Genomic DNA, 20,109 nt, shown 5'->3' with positions numbered 1-20,109 from the left:
TTCATGGCATAGCTGGAAATATAGGTTTATACTTAGACTAATTAAATGAGATACATGTAAAAAATTAACAAAAGGCTTGATACATGTAAGTACTAACTTGTGATTTGTTAACAAACTAATTTAACCACCAATGACATTTATATTAGTGGTGATTTTACTATTATGTAAATTTCAGTGTTACTATTTTGGGCCCCCTGAATTTGTAGTATCCCTGTGTACTATAAGACTTTTTTGTCTCCCAAGAATACTTAGCAGGCTGAGTAAAGCTGACAAGTGTGATAGGAATAGAGGGAGGGATGGTAATAATCACAGCTATAATACACAGGTATTGCTACATTCCCTTAAAGGGTAGAATCTCATTTAATCCTTAACAGTAATGCAATGAGATAGGCATTATTGGTATCCTCATTCTTGAGATAAAGACATGGAGACCCAGAGAGGCTAAGTAACTTGCCCAAAGTTAAATAGCTGGTATGTGACACAGAATCTGTGTTTGAACTTGTTCTGGTTCCACAGCTCATGGTCTTAACCACTACCCTGCAGTTAGCTTGAAACACTAATTTTTAAGTAAAGGACAAAGCATTAGGTTGAGTCCAGTCTTAAGGGCTTAGAGAAATGAACAGTGGAAGAAAAATCCCAGCTAAAGGCATTGAGAGTGCTAACTGGAGGGTGGTTGAATGATACCTTACGTGATGTCAACATAATTAGGAAAGAAAAAGGAGTTATGTGAGGGTGAAGGTGTGGCCAGGGTATATCTGACTCGAGTAAAAAGAAATATTGAGCTATAGGAATGGATCCTTCCATTTAGGAAGTATTGATACTGGAGCTGGTAGCTCTCTTGTGTAAAAAGTATTTATTTTGAAGGGTTTTGATGTAGGCTGCCTTTCTGATGAAGGGGTAAAAAAAATTGTGTAATTATCCTAATAATTGATATCAATCCTTTTTAAAAGTTTAAGCTTAAAAAGCATAGTTAGGCCAGGTGTGGTGGCTCACCCCTGTAATCCCAGCACTTTGGGAAGCTGAGGTGGGCAGACGACCTGAGGCCAGGAGTTTGAGACCAGCCTGGCCAACATGGTAAAACCCCGTCCCTACTAAAAATACAAAAGTTAGCTGGGTGTGGTGACACATTCCTGTAATCCCAGGTACTCGGGAAGCTGAGGCATGAGAATTGCTTGAACCTGGGAACCGGAGGTTGCAGTGAGCTGAGATTGTGCCACTGCACTCTAGCCTGGCAGAACGAGACTCTGTCAGGGTGGGGAGCAGCGCAGAGCAAGTTACTTTTCACAAAGAACATATGCCTTTTACATCAGACCACCTGCATTCATTTTCTGTCCCCAGGGAAAAGCATCTTAGAGCAGCATCAGCATCACCTGGGAACTTGTTAGAAATGCAAATTGTTAGGCTGACTGCAGAGTTTACAGAGTCAGAAACTTGAGGAGAGGGCAGCAATCTGGTTCACCAAGTCCTCCAGCTGATTCTAATGTATACTCAAGTTTAAGAACCTCATTTAGATCAGATAGTTCATTTTCAGCAATGATGCATCACGCTTGTAATAAAAATAGTTTAATTAAAAGTCTCAGTAGTTGCTATTACTACATTAATACAAGATACATTTAGGCATATTTCACATGTACAATAGGTTTCTGACTTCTGCATGACTGTGCCTAGAAATCCTTTCCTCTCCCACTACTGGTTTCTCTATGCACTACCACTATCACAACTGTCAAGGGAGTTGTGAGAAAACTAATAGATTTTAGATAATTTGCAATTTATAAATGGATAGAAAAACCTGAAAAGTATGAACAATGTTGGACAGTCCGCACTGGAAGAGAATAGTTAATTCTATTATATTCACTAAAGGTCTGATATCAATATACTAAAAAAGTGGGCCACAGGTGAAATTCAGAAGGGAGTCATGTAAATTTCTAGGTTCGGGTCCATAAAACCAGCTTCACAAATACTAGTGGGAACTTAGTTTAGCTTCCATAATAATGTAGATGAAAATAAGTTCAATGTAAGGCATTGGGAGTGTATGTAGGCCCTCCAAAGGTTTGTGGCATCTTCTTCTGCTTTAATAGCATTGCTTCTGTAACTACAATGAATTACTGTCTTCCTCCTGGATTGTGAGATCTTACCCATATGGCAGGTTCGTTGATTCATTCAACAAATATTGATTGCCCTGGAGATACAGTGGTGAACCATATAAAATGCCTGCCACCATGGAGCTTACTTGTTAGTGGAAAGAAAATACAATAAATGTCATGTGCCTACATAGTTATAAGTGCTGTGGAGAATAATAGAAAACAGAATAGGGAGCTACAAAAGACAGAGATGCAGCTTTAAGTAGAAACATCACCAAGAAGATAAAGAGCTGAACAAAGACCTGAAAATAATGAATGAAGGCCTTAATCTATAACCTGTGCAGAAAAAGTGAAACTAGTGTTCAGGAGAGCTAGTAGGATAGTAAGTGGGTCTTGTCATCTGAGAAATGTCAGGAACGTTTAACCTGCAAGACAGAAGACAGTGTTAGCTGCCATCAAACACTTGAAGAATGGGCTTGCAAAGAATTTAGATTTTCTTTGTTTTTACAGGGATTAGCATGCAATAAGAGAATGACAGCTACAGGGAGAGCATTGCCACCTGGATACAACTTTCCAGATGGTGGTCCTGCCTGTAGACAGGTTATTGCCTTCAGAGAGCCTAGTTTCTCTTCCTTAAAGGAGTTTGATATTGTTTGGATGTCATTTTAGTGGTGGTGATGGTGAGGGAATTCAAGCTTTAGAAGAGTGATCGGATTTATACCTTTGGGTCACTCACAATCCCAAGAATCAGATTCTGGGATTAAAAAGCAATAACATTGCTATTCCACATGTGGTTTCCATCTGTTAAAAAATAAATAACTACAAAGTATAAACGATAAAATCCATTCAACAAATATTTATTGAGAGCCACTGTATGCCAGGGAAATTTAGTTAACAAGTTTTGAGTTCATTTTGCTTTAACTTAATAGAATGTTTGCTTTTAAAATTGATTTACTTTCCAGACATCTTTTTTTTTTTTTTTTTCATTTTTACTTTGGAACTTCATTTCTCTGCAGCAGGCCCTTGGATTATTATGAGTAAATAACTTGCTATCCTTAAGATTTGTGTTTTATAAACCTAGAATTTGAGAGGGTAGCAACTCATTCTCTGGTGTCTTGGTAGTATTGTGGAACATGTAATGGTTTGGCTTTTAGAAATCTCTTTCCTCCCAACTTCCCTGTTAACATTGGCATATCACCCATCTTCTCAAAGAAAAGTTTGTTTGAGGTATTTTATCAGCAACAAAGGACTGGTATTTATTGATTTCTCATCCATTATGGAATATTTTATAAAATATGAAATCATGTGTTTGACTTATTCTAAAATGCATAACAAAATAATTTGAATTGATGAAGGATTGGGTCGATATGTGAAAGAACGAATGGAATAAAATCTAGGTAGTAGATGTGTATATATATATGCTTCAAACTTTTTTCAACTTTTCTATATGTTTAAACATTTTTATAATAAAATATTGGGGGAAAATCGTGCTTTTGGATGCTATGGCAATGTCGTGTCAATTCAGAAGTTTCTAAAAAACTATGCTCCCTGTACAGTAAGTTCTCACGGTCCTCACTTAACATAGTTGATAGATTCTCAGAAACTGTGATTTTTGAGTGAAATGACTTGTAATGAAATTGATTTAACCATAGGCTGATTGATATAAATAAGAGTCAAGTTCCTACAGCCTATTTCTAGTCACAAAAATGTCACCAAACTTCTAAACAAAAACCAAAACACTTCTAATAATAAGCATGGAAATAAATGTGAGCTACATACACATTTAATAAAGATAAATAAAAACAAGACAATTATTTATCCACTTATTTTAGTTCAGGGTCACAGGTGGTCAGAACCCAGCAACTCAGAGTACAAGGCAAGCACCAACCTGGACAGGATGCCTTCCCATCACAAGGCACACTCACACACACCCCCACACTAACTCACACAGGGACAATGTAGACACAGTGAACCTCACATACATGTCTTTGGGATGTGGGAGGAAACTGAAGTACCTGGAGGAAACCCATGCATACTTGGGGAGAACGTGCCAACTCCACACAGACCGTAGCCCCAACTGGGAATCTGTTTTTTTTTCTTCATTAACATTATATCAAAGCAACCTTATTAGAGGACTGCCGTCTGTACTTGCTTAGGGACAGGTAACAGTCTGGGTACTGTCATTGGTCCACGGATAACATTTCAACTAACAGTGATTTTAAAATTTATTTCACTATATTATCTCAGGTAGTACTAAAAAAATGTGTTGAGAAAAGTATCATTCCACATTGTAAGCACATATCAAAACATCACGTTGTGCCCCATAATATATAAAATTGTTACTGAATAAAAAGTCTTTTCAAAAGTGATATTAATACAGAACCACTGGGCTGCCAGCTAAACCTCCATCCTTAAGCCTGGAATGGTGGCTGTAAGAGAAAACAACTGACCCCATTTTTCTTGGTTTTCCCACCCAAATGTTGCCATTTTGGCCTGCCACACCTCTATCCTGTGCCCTTAAAAAGACTTCAACGGGCAGAGCAACACACAAGCTACTGAGCATCAAGGATACAAGTGGCTGAGCAGTAAGCTGAGAAGCAGCAACTGAGCATCAGAGACTACAGATGGATGTGGCTAACTTCAGACGGCGTGGCTTCAGGGAAAGATCACCTTCTTCCTATACTATCCCCTTTCCAACTCTCATCCTGCCAAGAGCCACTTCCATCACCAAATAAAATCATCCACATACACTACCCTTCAGTCTGTTCATGTGACCTGATTCTTCCTGGGCGCCAGACAAGAACCAAGAGGGCAGGAGCTGGGAGATGCTCCAGAGCCCACACAGAGCCCGCTCCCTCAAGAGAGGAGCGACTGGCCGTTCCAGCGATCGTTGTTCCAGTCACTACACTTGGTTGCTTGCATGTTCTGTCTCGTGAGGAGTGGCCAGTAACAGACTGAGTGAAAAAGGCCACTGAGTTCCCACCCAAGAAGGGGATCAAGGTCAAGGGAATTATCCCATCTCAAGATTACCTGTATTCCACTGCTGAGGAAACTGACCCAAAATGGTTCAGAGTCTCTTAGCTTGTGTCACACCTTGAACTCTCAGGTCTCCTGATGCCCTCTCAGGTTTGTTACATTATTTCCCAACTGATGAGTGGAGAGTAGCACAGAAGTAAGGATGAGGTGAATTGAGTTCTATAATTGAAGTTGGAATACTGTAAAGCTGTAAAACAGCAGGGGAACACATTTTTTCTTTCCAGATAGTAAACATACATTAAGGATTTATTCAACATTAGATATATTGTGAGGCTTCAAAAGCAATACACTAAATTTTTAAGATTTTTTTCTGTATTATTACAGTGAGGGCAAAATAAGAAAAGCATTTTCTTTGTAGAATAGATGTAAGAAGATAGCCCAACCTAGTAACATTCAGACTTTTCTATCACACCATGAAACATACTGAATGAAGGCAAAAGAGATGGCTTAGGCTGAAGATATGGCATGGAAAGCTGGCATCTTCTTTGACTTTGTGGCTATGTATAGAAGCTTTTCTCTAGGAATTCATATTTGCCATTCCATTGCTCCCTTTTCCATGATGAACAACATGATTTTTCTTCCGCTTTAGGGTCTCAGTCTTTGTTGCACAGTGTCAGACAGATTGGAAGCCCAGGTAGGGTGCAGTGATCTTTGTGTTTATACAAGTGGCTTGGTAAATCTTTGCTTTCAGTCTCATAAGTACAAGGTTAAGGAGTATTTGCTATAGGCTTAGGGAAATTTAAACTAAGCATTTAGAAGAATGACTCAAAGATCTGCTACTAGCTGATATTAGAAGAAAAAAGCTTTAGAACAACTTCGTAATATTGATAAGATCCTGGTAATATCATGTGTATATATTTTTTTTCCAAAAAAAGCTTTATACTTTTCAAATCCCATTTGTGTTCATTTGGGTATAGATTCATCTCAGTTCTTACAACAGGATGTAAGAAGGCATGGATAGTTCAGGGCTTTATATTTGGTCTAAGGGCTTTATTTTTATTTTTATTTTTTAGATATATTTATTTATTTATTTTGAGACAGAGTCTTACTCTGTTGCCCAGGCTGGAGCACAGTGGCACGATCTCAGCTCACTGCAAACTCTGCCTCCTGAGTTCACGCCATTCTCCTGCCTCAGCCTCCTAAGTAGCTGGGACTACAGGCGCCCGCGACCACGCCCAGCTAATTTTTTGTATTTTTAGTAGAGACGGGGTTTCACCATGGTCTTGATCTCCTGACCTCGTGATCTGCTCCCCCCCCAGCCTCCCAAAGTGCTGGGATTACAAGCGCGAGCCACTGCGCCCGGCCTTTTCTTTCTCTTTTTCTTTTTGAAACAGTTTCACTGTGTCACCCAGGCTGGAGTGCAGTGGCATGATCCCAGCCCACTGTAACCTCCACCTCTCAGGTTCAAGTGATTCTCATTCTGAGCTTCCTGAGTAGCTGGGATTACAGGCGTGCACCACCACACCTGGCTAATTTTTGTATTTCTAATAGAGACAGGCTTTTGCCATGTTGTCCAGGCTGGTCTCGAACTCCTGACCTCAGGTGATCCACCCACCTTGGCCTCCCAAAGTGCTGGGATTACAGTAATGAGCCACCATGCCTGGCCTGGTCTAAGGGCTTTAGATTTGATATTACAGCTTTAGATTAGTTATAAGGGATTTAGAATAGTTGGAAGTATCTTTTGAAAGCAACTGTCTCCTAGTTTATAGATAAGGGTCTAGAGGTACTTCTTACCAAAATTAATTTTTTTAGATAAAATAGATTATTTGCTGTCAGTTTTAAGCTGTGATTCTTTACATTTGATAGGTAAAGGAATGGGATTAGTTAAACCAGTGTTTTTCAAATCTTTGGAATTCATGGATCAGTAAATAAAAATAGAGGTCAGATATTGCACTTTTTTTGTGTGCCAAGAAAGGTAATTAACCATTGCAACAACAATGAAACTGCCTTTGCAAAGGTTATGACAGAGAAATCTAGCATAGCTGATTCCATCTTGCTTCTAGCCTCATAGTCTGGCTGGCTTTGTTCATTCCTATGCATAGGCCAAAGTAACCATGGGAAGGATTTAGTTTATAGTTTAACCTGGAAGCAAAGATGATAATAGTCCCTCTCTAAAACTAAACCCCTTCTTGCTCAGGGACTAAAAACCATCTTTGTAAAACTAATGAAAGGCCACAAGATTAGGATTGTGGAAGAGGCCTGAGTTCTGCTAAAATGTAGGCCTAGTTTCTGTAATCCCTTACTGCTCAGTAGCCCTATGGCCAGAAGTCACAAGATTTGTGACTTCCCCAGTTGCTCCTGTAGATAACATCACTATGTAGAACCTAAGATTGACCTTTTGAGGTATCTTTCACATTTTCCTTTTTTGACCACCAACTAAATCCACTCAGACCCACAGTAGTGGTGCAACCCATCCTGCGGCCCTACGCAGAGGCTAAGTGCAGGAGGACCGTTTCCCACACCCCTGTGATTTCACCTCTAAGCAGTCAACATTTCCCATTCCCTAAACCCTTGCCCACCAAATTATCCTTACAAAAACCCTAAACTCCAAGCCTTTGAGAGATTGAGTAATAACTCCATCTTCTGTGTGGCCAACCTTGCATTAATAAAATTCCTTCTCTATTGCTATAGCACAGTCTCAGTGAATTGGTTTTGTCTTTGTAGCTGTATGGGAAGAATCCATTGGATGAATAAAACAACAAAACCACACATTTACTATTAATAACATTGTATTACAAAAAGTGACTTCTTGCACCTACAGTTTCAACTATTAGAATATTAAAGTTAGCTTTATTAAAATGCACTTTGAAGTCCTTGTATTTGCTTTTTTTACTTTGAATTCATGAAAACTTTATCCCACACTGGTCAACACACCAGCCTTTGGATTCAATAACTTTCTAAAGTCCGTTACTACAAGGACCTAATGATTTCCTTTAAAATTTGAGTATCTAATATCTAATGATACTAGACACTACAGAGATTACAAAGGTGCAGTTTGCAGTCTAAACAAGAGAGAGATACAACGATGTGGTATAAGACAGGACAGCAGTGTTTTTTATACCTACACAGAGCATGGGGAAGTGTTAGCATGGCTTAGAATAGAGAAATACCATCAAACTGTGGAATGCTTGACAAAGAGCAGGAGCATTCTCCTGCCTAATCCTTACCAGTCCATTTACCCGTTGGCCCTGCCAGCTCGGTTGAGTGAGCCACAAATTGATAAATTGCTGAACTTGATTGCATGATGGTGAAGAGGGGAGCTCTAGAGTGAGATTGGGCTTAAATCTTGACTCTTCCACACTCTGACTGTGTGATCTTGGCCATGTCTGTGTACTTCTGTATGCTTTTTGGGTTTTTGTTGTCGTGTTTTACCTTTAAGGTAAATACTAGCACCTTCTTTATGCAATTGTGAGGGTTAATATACATTAAGTCCCTAAAATAAATTTTAGCTATTTTCAAAATACAGTTTTTATCATGTGACTCTCTGCCTTAAATATTGATGGCATTCCATGCTCCTGGGATAAAGACCAGAGCACTTTCCAGGCCTGACAAAGGCACTTCAGGTCCTCTTCAGGCACCTCCCATTCCACTGTACTCGCGGTCCCTTCACTGCAGCCCAGGGAGCTGCCTTAAGGCCCCCTTAGATAGGCTGTGTTCCCTCCACCCACTGTCCCCTGGCCCCTTGGTTCCTTTTTATTTGCAAATTCTTTGTCTTCAGATCTCTACCCTCCTCCTCAGGGAAGCCACCGTGACCACCTTAGCCAGATTCAAACTTTGTTACAAACTTATGGCACCAGAAATTCTCACTAGTATTTATCAAGCCACAGGCATATCGGTTTGTATAACCATTTGTTTGCCCCACTGTAAGCTCTAGGGAGGAAGCAAACCTTTGTCATTTTGCTTATGACACCTGATCACATTGCCTGGCGTTTTGGTTTGTCTTGGTAAACATTTGTTGAACAAATGGATAAGCTATGGGGGTGTGAATGTACGCAGAGTGTGGGGGGCTACACAAGTGTGCCCTTTTACTGGAACAGAAAATATGTTCATGAGAGCAATGCAAGAGAAGCCTGGAAAGGTAGGTTGAGGGAGACTTGGATGGATATAGAGCCTGGCACAAAACAGTGCCAACAGTGCCAACAAATTGACTGGCTTTGGGTATACAAAGTGACATGGAAAAAAAAAATACTGTCACCAAGCACTTACAGTCAGTTCCCAGGGAAATGATGGTTTGATTCACAGTCTGGAGAAGTTTCTCCATGATAATCTGGATGTGCCTCTGAGTTGGCCCCATGTCCTTCCTGTACAGTACCTCCAGGATGTGGCTGAGCAGCTGACAGCAGGCCTCCATGTCCTCCTGTCTCTCCAGATGGTACTTGAGCTGATCAGTCATCATGGGAAGCAGGATCTCTCTCTAGTCATGCTGTGTGAAGTGGATATTTAACTGGGGCTAACAGCATCCTTCTCCAACTGCTGCTTGAACATAAGCTTATTGTATTGCAATGTAGTGAGCAGTCGAGATACAGCCTAGTATATAAAATGTCCTAATTTTTCAAATGAATGTCAAAGTTGAAAAGTAAGCAAACCAACTTTAAAGGTAAACATTTGGCTCTTGTTTTCTCATTATTTACTTGTAGCAAAAGACATGTATTTTCTGCTAAGTCCTCATTTTTCTGGCAGTTTCTCTGTAGTGTTTACATTTAAGGTGCCATTAATAAAATTTTATGAAGGACCCTAAAAAGTAATTGAGATACTCCCCCTTAGTTATTTTATTGTCTACTCTAATGTATTGTAGGTGTTTCTCATAAACAGAGTAATTAGGCAGGAATCTACTCATTTTTAAAAGAATATTTTAATAATTTAGACAGTCCATCAAGTTTCGGATTATTGTGGCTTTTCCCACAGTTTATTGCTCTCCTCCCCACCCCCTTACCTGAAGTTTGTTTCCTTTGCCAAAGATGCATGAGTAGGTCTTTAATTTTGTTTTTGAGGTTCAAGAGGTTATAATTTCTTTTCTTCTTTTCTGTTTTTTTACTTTGGGTTCTGGGATGCATGTACAGAACACGCAGGTTTGTTGCGTGGATGTGCCTGTGCCGTGGTGGTTTGCTGCACCTATCAATCCATCTTCTAAATTTTAAGCCCTGCGTGCATTAGGTGTTTGTCCTAGCGCTCTCCCTCCCTTTACCCCGCCACCCCTCAACAGGCTCTGGTGTATGTTGTTCCCCTCCCTGTGTGCATGTGTTCTCGTTGTTTAGCTACCACTTATGAGTGAGAACGTGTGGTGGTTGGTTTTCTGGTCCTGTGTTGGTTTGCTGGGAATAATGGCTTCCAGCTTCATCCATGTCCCTGCAGAGGACATGAACTCATTCTTTTTTTTTGTGGCTGTGTGGTATTCCATGGTGTATGTGTGCCACATTTTCTTTATTCAGACACATGCACACATATGTTTATTGCAGCACTATTTATAATAGCAAAGACTTGGAACCTACCTGAATGCCTATCAATGATAGACTGGATAATTTTTTAAAAAAATTAGTACACATTATCATTTAACTCACCTTGGTGGATGCCTTTCCAAAAAATAACTTGAAATGAAAGGAGAGAACATCGCTTTAGCGTTTTCACTTGAAATCAGAGGAGGCACACTCGTCTTTTCTGGTATGTGACCCTTGTTCTTTCTACACATCTAGGGCGCTAACAGGTCTTCTTGGATCGCATAGTCAGAATGGAGCACTGGGCTCCTTTGAGTGTCTGTGTCTGGTGTCACCACAGAGGACTCTGTTTTGTGTGAGTCACAGCCAGGTCCCACAGGTGGACAAATGCTGCCTTAGTGTGTTTCCATCCAGTAAAACGGTTCATGTCTTAGAGCTTCAGCACATGTAAGGTTCAGATTTTCCTTTTTAAAGTACATCTCTTTTAAGTTTGGATTACAACATGTATGAATCAGGAAGTAAAATGTCTCCATGTAAAAAAAAATACTGGTATTTACATACTGGAAAACCATAAATTATTTGATTTCTAATGGGACTAAACTTCACTACAGTTGAAAAGTTTCATGAATTGATAACACCTGAAAAATAGTTTTAAAAACCATATCGCTGTTTCTCCAAGGACAGCATAGGTTACGGAAATTATGAGACAATATTTTATTTGGTATTATTAAGGAGAAAAAGGCATGTCTTATAAGTGGGCCTCTTGTACTTTTCTCGACGTTTTGTTGAACACATGCTGGCAGCCTTCCTGGAACCATCTCATCGCCACAATGATTTGGCAAGCAGATAATGTTTTTCTCGTCATTATAAAATTCTTTTAAATCAAAGAAGTAATGCATGGTTCAAATCAACAGCAATGTGTGAACAATAAGGGCTTCTGTGGAAAAGTATGTTTGAAGCCCTGTTTGGACAGCTGAGCAGACTTACTTTTGGCAAATACAGTTTCTTGTTATAGTAATCACATTTCACTTTTGTTATTAGTTCGCTATGACTTTGTTAAGATATTCAGTGACTTATTTGGTATATAAGCTGAGTAGATTAATGGGAAGAGTGGCAGTTGGTGGTGCTCAGATTGAAGGCCATATGTAAGTTAAAATTTACTGAAATGTGGACAAATGTGATATACGTAGTATGTCATAGTTTTCTGACGTGAGGTTCCTAACCCCCACACTGAATAAGATCTGTGCCCAGTGGCATTTTCACAAGAAAGTCACTGGTGGATAATTCCACAGGTGTTGGCCAGCAACCAGCAGGACATCTGGCTTCCAAAGGTGCACCCAGGCTGGGGTGGAGGAATGGGAGAGAAAGGGAGTAAAGGAGTAGTGTTTTTAGAGTCCAAAGGTCCAGTATTCGGGTCTCTGTTCTCCCAGTAGCTGTATGGCCTTGAGCCAGTTACTTATCTCCTCAGCTTAAACCACTTAACCTTTAAAAGAGAATGATATTGGAGAGGGTACTGGGTGATTGTGAGGGTTAAAGAAGATAATACAGGAAGAGCTCTAGGGAGACAGGATATCTGCTCCTTGGTGAGTTTGTCAGTGTAAGGAATTCCCATGACAGCTTCGACAGCAGCATGGTGCCCTGCTGGTACTCCAGGCAGAATTTCACTGAGGATCCTGGGTCCCACAGCAGAAAGTTGGAGGGTGACCACCGATGCCTGGAGACCAGCTCTGGAACCAGTTTCCACATGTAGCCACACTTTACCGGCCTTTAACTTGATAACTGTTGTTATGAAAGGATGCAGGATTCAGGTATTTTATATTTAGTGAGACTAAACCCATCATTGTTAGTTTCATAACTGATAAGCCTGAAAGATTGTCTTAAACTCTATTATTATTTCTGTAAAAACACAGATTATAGGAAGTGTTAGATAATATTATATTTATTAGACAGTATAATTTATTTTACTCACAAAACTAATCTCTCTCCTTTGGGACATTACTCATTATGCTTCCTTCCCTCTGATATCCTTTCCTCCCCTTTTCATATGGACAAGGTCCATGTTTTATACGCCTTTCCTATTTGAGCATATAATAGGAATCAGTAAACCTTACTGGTTCATTAATTATTTAAATTATGCAAGTGTATGGATGGGTTTCACAGCTTTAAAGTCTGCCCTAGTTTTGCTCACACCTCTGCCTTCCTACTTACTACTCCTCTGCTAAATCCTCTCCAAAATAATCTTTCAACATGTCACTTCCTTACTTATTTAGTGTTTTCCATTGCCTCCTGTATCAAATTACATCTCTGTACCTATCCTTCTTTGCTTATCCAGGGGTTCTTTCTCACTGTACTGAGAGATCAGCTGCTTCTCACAAGACTAGGCTCACTCTTTCCCTCTTTCCTCTGCAACATTATTAGTAGTAGTAGTAGTAGTATTTTTTTAAGTGATAGTCTTACTCTGTCACCCAGGCAGTGCATGGTTCACTGCAGCCTCAAACTCCTAGGCTCAAGCTATCCTTCCACCTCAGCTGCCCGAGTAGCTGGGAGTACAGGCATGCACCACTGTATATGGTTATTTGTACATTTTTTTGTAGAGATGAGGTCTTGCTATGTTGCCCAGGCTGGTCTCGAACTCTTATGCTCAAGTTATTCTCCCACCTTTACGTCCCAAAGTTCTGGGATTTCAGGCATGAGCCACCACAGTCCAGCCCTTCCTCTGTGATGTTATTCATTGTGATTTCTTCCTCTGCAGTATTGTTCCCTCTTCCTGATTCATTAATTATTTAAATTATACAAGTGCATGGATGGGGGAATTAAATCATTGGTTTAACCATTCAAACCACTCATTCACTCATCCAGTGGGTATTTTCTGGGTGCTTGCTATCTATGTACTTGGCCTAGTGCTAGGTGCTACAGATAGAATGGTGAATGAAACAGTCTTTGACTTCATGGAACTTACTGTTCAGTGAGGAAAAGAGATGGGAATTAAATTTTTTACTTAAATATTACAGTAACAGTGTGATCAATATTTTAAAGAAAAAAGAAAAGGTCCTGTAACAGCATACGATACAGGATCTGGCCAAGCCTGGGTGACTGGGGAAGAAATTCCTGAGGAAGGATCAACTGGGTGGAGATCTGAATGGGGACTAAGATAATTAGTGGATGGTGAGGTAGACAATGGGAGGTTTTTAAAAGGCCTGTGGGATTGGAGCACAGAGATCCAGCAAGGAAGAATAACTTGTGATGAAACCAGAGAGGAAGTTGGGACTTTTAAAAAGAAAAAAAAAAAAGGTTTCACTGCTGGAGTGCAGTAGCGAGATCATAGCTCTCTGCAGCTTAGAACTCCTGGGCTCATGGCTGGGCACCATGGCTCACGCCTGTAATCCCAGCACTTTGGGAGGCTGAGGCGGGTGGATCACTTCAGGTCAGGAGTTTGAGACCAACCTGATTAACATGGTGAAACCTCGTCTCTACTAAAAATACAAAAAAATTAGCCGGGCGTAATGACATGTGCCTGTAGTTCCAGCTACTCAGAGGCTGAGGTGAGAGAATCGCTTCAGCCCACAAGGCAGAGGTTGCAGTGAGCTGAGATGGCACCACTGGACTCCAGCCTGGATGACAGAGTGAGACTCCATCTCAAAAAAAAAAAAAAAAAAAACCTCCTGGGCTCAAGTGATCCACCTGCCTCAGCCTCCCGAGTGGCTGGGACTACAGGCATGTGCCACCACGCCTGGCTAATTTTTAAATTTTATTGTAGAGACAGGATTTTGCCTAGGCTGATCTCCAACTCCTGAGCTCAAGCGATCCTCACTTTGGCCTCCCAAAGTGCTAGGATATAGGCACGAGCCACTGTGCCCAGCCTCGTTTGAGACATTTTTGAAGCGGGACCTTAGAGGCCATGCTGACGATTTCAGTGGAAGACCAATGAAACAGTTTTAAGCCGTAGAAGGATTTAAATGATCAGTGTTTAAAAAATATATATATGCCAATTGACAATAAGTTTGGAAAAAATGGTAGTAGGAATAGGGTGACTGCCAGAAAAACCTCTGAGGCAGAGACCAGTTGCAAGGCTGTTTGCTCTTATCCCTTGAGCCCCAGGGAAAGGGAGGGAGAACCATTGTGGGAGATGGAGAGGTGAAGAAGGGCTTGAGAGGAATTGAGGGGATAGAATCAGCAGGGTTCAGGGACAAGTTGTATGTTGGGGAATATAGCATGGAGGCTGTGAGGAGTCAGGAATGATTTCCAGGCCCTCGAGCATGGAAACTGGGATCTGTCACTCACTGAGATAGGCAGGCAGGAAGCAGAACAAATATTGGAAAAGTCATGAGCTCTGAGACTTATTTAGAGTGCCAATGGGACACCTAAGGAGAGATGGGAGTGATGTTAGAGATCTAAATGCGGAGCTTAAGTAAAATTAAAGGTTGATGGATCAGGCTTCGTGATGGCCTTCAGAGTATGTGTGATGTGGAAGGCCCCACACCTAATCAGCAGACTGAGGACAGAGGTGAAATGTAGCCTTCTTATGGTTGTCGGCCTTTCATTGTCCTCTCCACATAGGGCCAAGAGAACGGGTCTTCATTCCTGCTTTCAGATCGTTACTCTTCCTCTCCCATGTGAAAGCCCATTTCCTTTTGGAGCTTGTGCCTTTCAATACATCACTTCTAGACTTCCAGTTACTGGATATTTATCCATCCCCTGGTTCTTTTCCTACAGTCATCAGTATTGTAGGACACCTGTGAGTTAGATGCGTGTATAATCCTCCTGTTTATCTCTGGAGATTTCAGTGTGTGGGGGTAGTAATTACTTTTTCTCAACATATATATATATATAAAAAATTGTTTTTCTTTAGACAGGGTCTCACTCTGTCACCTAGTTTGGAGTGCAGTGGTATGATCATGGCTCACTACAACCTCCAGCTTTTGGGATTGAGCAGTCTTCCCACCTCAGTCTACTGTGTAGCTAGGACCACAGGCATGTGCCACTACACCCGGCTAATTTTTCATATTTTTGGTAGAGCAGGGTTTCACCATTTTGCCCAGCCTGGTCTTAAACTTGTGAGCTCAAGCCATCTGCTCACCTTGGCCTCCCAAAGTGCTGGGATTACAGGTGTGAGCTACTGCGCTGGCCAACAAATTTTTATTAAGCTCTCACTAAGGGACAGGCTCTGTGTTAGGTACTGGATTTTGAGCAAGCAAAACAAAGTTGCTGCTGAGGTGCTTACCTTCTATTTTGGTGGGGGGACAGGCAATAAATGCATGTCAGATGATGTTATATGCAGAAACAAAAAACAGAGCAAGATGAAAGAGTAAGGTAGATGAGTAAAGTGGCAGGAAGATAGGACTTCCTCTCCGGAGACAAGAGCTTCTGCTCTTCACCACTCCAGTAAATCTTGTCTGTCAAAAGTGACCTGGCAATGATAAAAAACCAGCAAATCTCTCTTCATTTGACCTGATTTCTCTTATGGCACTTGGTAATTCTCTGTCTCTTTCTCATGATGAGATGGACAAATGGACAAAGGGAGATTTTTAAAAGGCCTGTGGGACTATCTCTATCTCTCTTATCTTGACTGAGACTGTCTCCGTCTCTCTTATCCTGAAACCATCTCCTTTCTTGACTGCTAGTAAATCCATATTTTTTCTTCTACTCTGACACCACCAACCTGCCATGGATCCAGTTCTTTTGCCAAATTTTAAAATGTAGGCATTTCAGAAGATTTTGTCTTGATTCTTTCTGTTTTGTTTTGTTTTTTTTACCATACTTTGTCTCCAAAGCTGACCTGTACCAAAACTAAACTGATTTTCCATGACTCTCCCAACATTCACCACCATATACAAATGCACACACATGGGCTTCCACCTGTATTCTTTATTTTTGGTTACTGGAATCTAGACACCCCAGTAAAAAACAGGCAATTTTCCAATTTTCCTTGTCTTATGTTCCACATTTTGTAAATTACCAAGACACATTCATTCTATTTCCCACATCCTCATTAACTCCATCTTTCTCTCTAGCCTAGTCCTAGCCCTTATTGTTTTCCACCAGGTCTGTTGTGTTCATGTGATAACTGATGTCCCAGTGTCTGCTCTGGTCACTTGTTGTCTACCCTTGGTGCTGCCACCAGTTACCTAACGCATGCTTCTCACCATTTTAGCACCTTGGCTACCCAGCTACCCTTGACTTCTGCGTCACCATATAGAGCCCAGAGTTCTCCCTCCCCCACTTGGCCCCCACTCTTATAGTGAATGTCCCTGCTAGTATGTAAGTCCTTGTATTTCCCTCAAAAGACCTTGCAGTGTTATTCTTTTGTGCTTTATTTCCATTGTTCTTTTATTTTCTTTTTCTTGAAGTATCCTTTTTTTCTCTCTTTCCCTGTCACACAATTCATGGGTTGTTCAAAACATGAGTCCCTTGTCTCTGCCCTGTGCTCCTCTCCTCTCATACTCTGGCCCCCAAACAGAGTTAATAACTTCTTTTCTTTTGCCTTTTCTCCCTCTGTGGGTTTCCATTGCTGCCATCACACTATTATATTTTCATGTGTATCCTGTCTCTCTCAGGTGCTGTGACTGTTTGAAGGCAAGGCCTTTGGCTCATTTCTCCTTGTGCCCCCAACACTTAAGAGAATCCCTGAAATGTTGTTAACACTTACTAAATGTTGATTATATTACATCTAACTGGATTGAGTATGGTTTCAGTATGGTTTTGTAGGGGAAATGAATTCAAAAATGTAAGTTTCTTGGTGTCCTTGTTTCAAAAATGTGGTTTGGTTACTTGGTGGAATCTAGCTCTGACTCCGTTAGGCAGAAGAAGTGGGAAAATATAAAATGCCTGCCAATTTAGTGTATTAGAAATTAAGCAATTAAAGGGTTTTCTGATGCCCCTCCTTAGGTATTCATACTTCACTTTATGTCTTGCTGGTCAAACGATACACACATTACTAAATTTCTCAAAGTTGGTTGTTTTGACTTAGAATATTTTCCTATAGGGACAATATTGCAGTTCTTCCGTGTTTTTGTATCAGTTAGAGTGCACTATGAAGACAGAACACACAATAATTGAACAGGGAACAGTTAATATAAACAATAATAAATTGGTTACTGTGGGTAAAGAAAACTCTAAAGAATATAGGAGTAGCAGAAATAGGGAACAGAGTACCCAAAGAGGCACCCCCTACCCCAGGGCTGGAATCCAGACCTCACTGGAGAAGGTGTGTCTCACTGCATGGCAGAGTAGTTCATTGAAGTGTTGTAGGGAGACTTGCAGGGGATTGGCCTTCTGTGGTTCTAGGGGGAAGGTGTCCACAGAGGGGTGCCACACTGCAGAACTCACTGGGAATCTGCCAGTGGGGATGGTACATTGGGAGACCATTCTTAGGGATCTGGAGAAAAGCTGCCCAAGGGTTGCTGCCACATGCCTTCAGGTAAGAAGAGAACCAGGAAGAACAGCCCTTTTTCTTCCAGTGTACGTCCTCTGGCAGCCTCTACCGACGTTGCTTAAAATTGTGTTAGCTGGCTGGGCGCCGTGGCTCACACCTGTAATCTCAGCACTTTGGGAGGCTGAGGCAGGCGGATCATGAGGTCAGGAGTTCGAGACAAGCCTGACCAACATGGTGAAACCCTGTCTCTACTAAAAATACAAAAATTAGCTGGTCATGGTAGCACAAGCCAGTAGTCCCAGCTACTTAGGAGGCTGAGGCAGGAGAATCCCCTGAACCTGGGAGGCGGAGTTTGCAGTGAACTGACATGATGCCATTGCACTCCAGCCTGGGTGACAGAGAGAAAAAAAAATGTGTTAGCTGACACAGGCAGGGCAATGGAAACGTGGAAAAATGGAGCTGAGAAGCAACAGATTATTAGGTGGCAGAGTCCATCCCTTTAACTACTGAGCTTCCCTGAGTTCCACCTTGAGATATAAATATTGCACAAATAAGGGTACAAATAGACCAAAATCATGTGTATATAAGGTAATATATAAGATCATGTGTATACATACTTTTAATATTTGTGAATATAGTTTTAAATTGCATATGAATACTTCTTATGCAGGTTATAAATATACAGTTTATGTTAAATGTCACTGCTCAATGAGAGTGATTAGATGAGGTTGAGAAGGGAGGTGGAGACACATCTGAGTTTTGGAGTAGTTCTTGTCATTCTCAGACAAAACATATTGTTAAACATCTCAATTTCATTGTCTTTGATATAGAAATATTTAAAGCACTATTCATATACCTGTCACTTAAGAATTAATTTGTGTTGCCTTAAAAACATAAAAAATAAGACAGGGAGACTTTCCAGTAGTAAGTCATTGAGCCAGGGTTGGTAAAGACAGAGGAAGAATTTTGGGAATGTGTTACACACACAAAGGATCCCTGACTCATGACAGTTCTGCTTATGATTTTTCGACTTTACAATGGTACAAAAGTGATACAACTCAGTGGAAACCATATTTTGACTGCCTATACAGCTGTTCTGCTTTTCATACTCAGTATAACATTTGACAAATTACATGAGATGTTCAACACTTTATCATAAAGTAAGCTTTGCATTAGAAGATTTTTTTTCCCAACTGTAGGCTAATGTAAGTGTTTTGAGCATGTTTCAGGTAAGTTAGGTGTATTAAATGCTTTTTTAATATGATATTTTTAACTTATGACAGACTCATTAGGATGTAACCTCATTGTAGTTTGAGGAGCATCTTATTTGCCAATGCAGAATTTACTACCCGTGGTTCAGTATGTAAGTCTGTCAACCAAAATATTTGAGCTCCAGGAATCTTTTTGCCATTAAGCAAAGATAGGAAACAAGAAAAACAGTGTGAGTGACCTTAAGAGCGAGAACTAAAGTGGAGGGAAAAGGCTTGGGGTCAGGTGGTTGAGCATGCCAGCCAGTGGTTCAAGTGAGTCCACTTTGACTGTATCAAGCAGGTGTGCTGCTTGCCCACATGCAGACAGGCATAGAAGTGTGGTGCAAGTAGTATGATCATAACTTGGGAGTACATCACTATAATGAGTCAGTTCTTAGGGTAAAAGTTGAGGCCAGGCATAGTGGCTCATGCCTGTAATCCTAGCACTTTGGGAGGTCAAGGCAGGAGGATTACTTGAACCCAGGAGTTTGAGACCAGCCTGAGCCGCATAAGTGAGACCCCATATCTACAAAAAAATTACAAAAGCTAGCCCAGGCATGATGGTGTGTGTTTGCAGGTCCCAGCTACTTGGGAAGCTGAGGTGGGAGGATTGTTTGAGCCTGGGATGTCAAGACTGCAGTGAGCTGTGATTGTGTCAATGGACTCCAGCATGGGCGACAGAGTGAGACCCTGTTTCAAAAAAAAAAAAAAAAAGTTGACATGAATTTTTGTTCTGTAAGCTCAATAACAGCAAAAAATTTATGGAGGTTCTATTAAATTGTCCTGCAGGCTTTTTTGGGAGAGTATTTTGACATTATGGAAAGAATAAAGCAATAATAAAAGCAGTCTTACATGGCTTATAGAGGATTCTTAGGAATATTGACAGCATAGTAGATGTTTAATGGATCTTAACTGATACTTAGATACATAACGTAGCA

General features: G+C 40.7%; 1 protein-coding gene across 8 annotated transcripts in view; it reads left to right on the top strand.

Annotated features, from left to right (window-relative positions):
• Nucleotides 1-20,109, top strand: part of CADPS2 (calcium dependent secretion activator 2) — a 560,307-nt gene that overhangs the window by 190,882 nt on the left and 349,316 nt on the right. The window lies entirely within an intron of this gene.

This window comes from Chlorocebus sabaeus, chromosome 21, assembly GCF_047675955.1.
Source record: "Chlorocebus sabaeus isolate Y175 chromosome 21, mChlSab1.0.hap1, whole genome shotgun sequence".
Taxonomy (NCBI): domain Eukaryota; kingdom Metazoa; phylum Chordata; class Mammalia; order Primates; family Cercopithecidae; genus Chlorocebus; species Chlorocebus sabaeus.
Note: the sequence above shows the minus strand (reverse complement) of the source record. Positions and strands in the feature narration are given on the sequence as shown.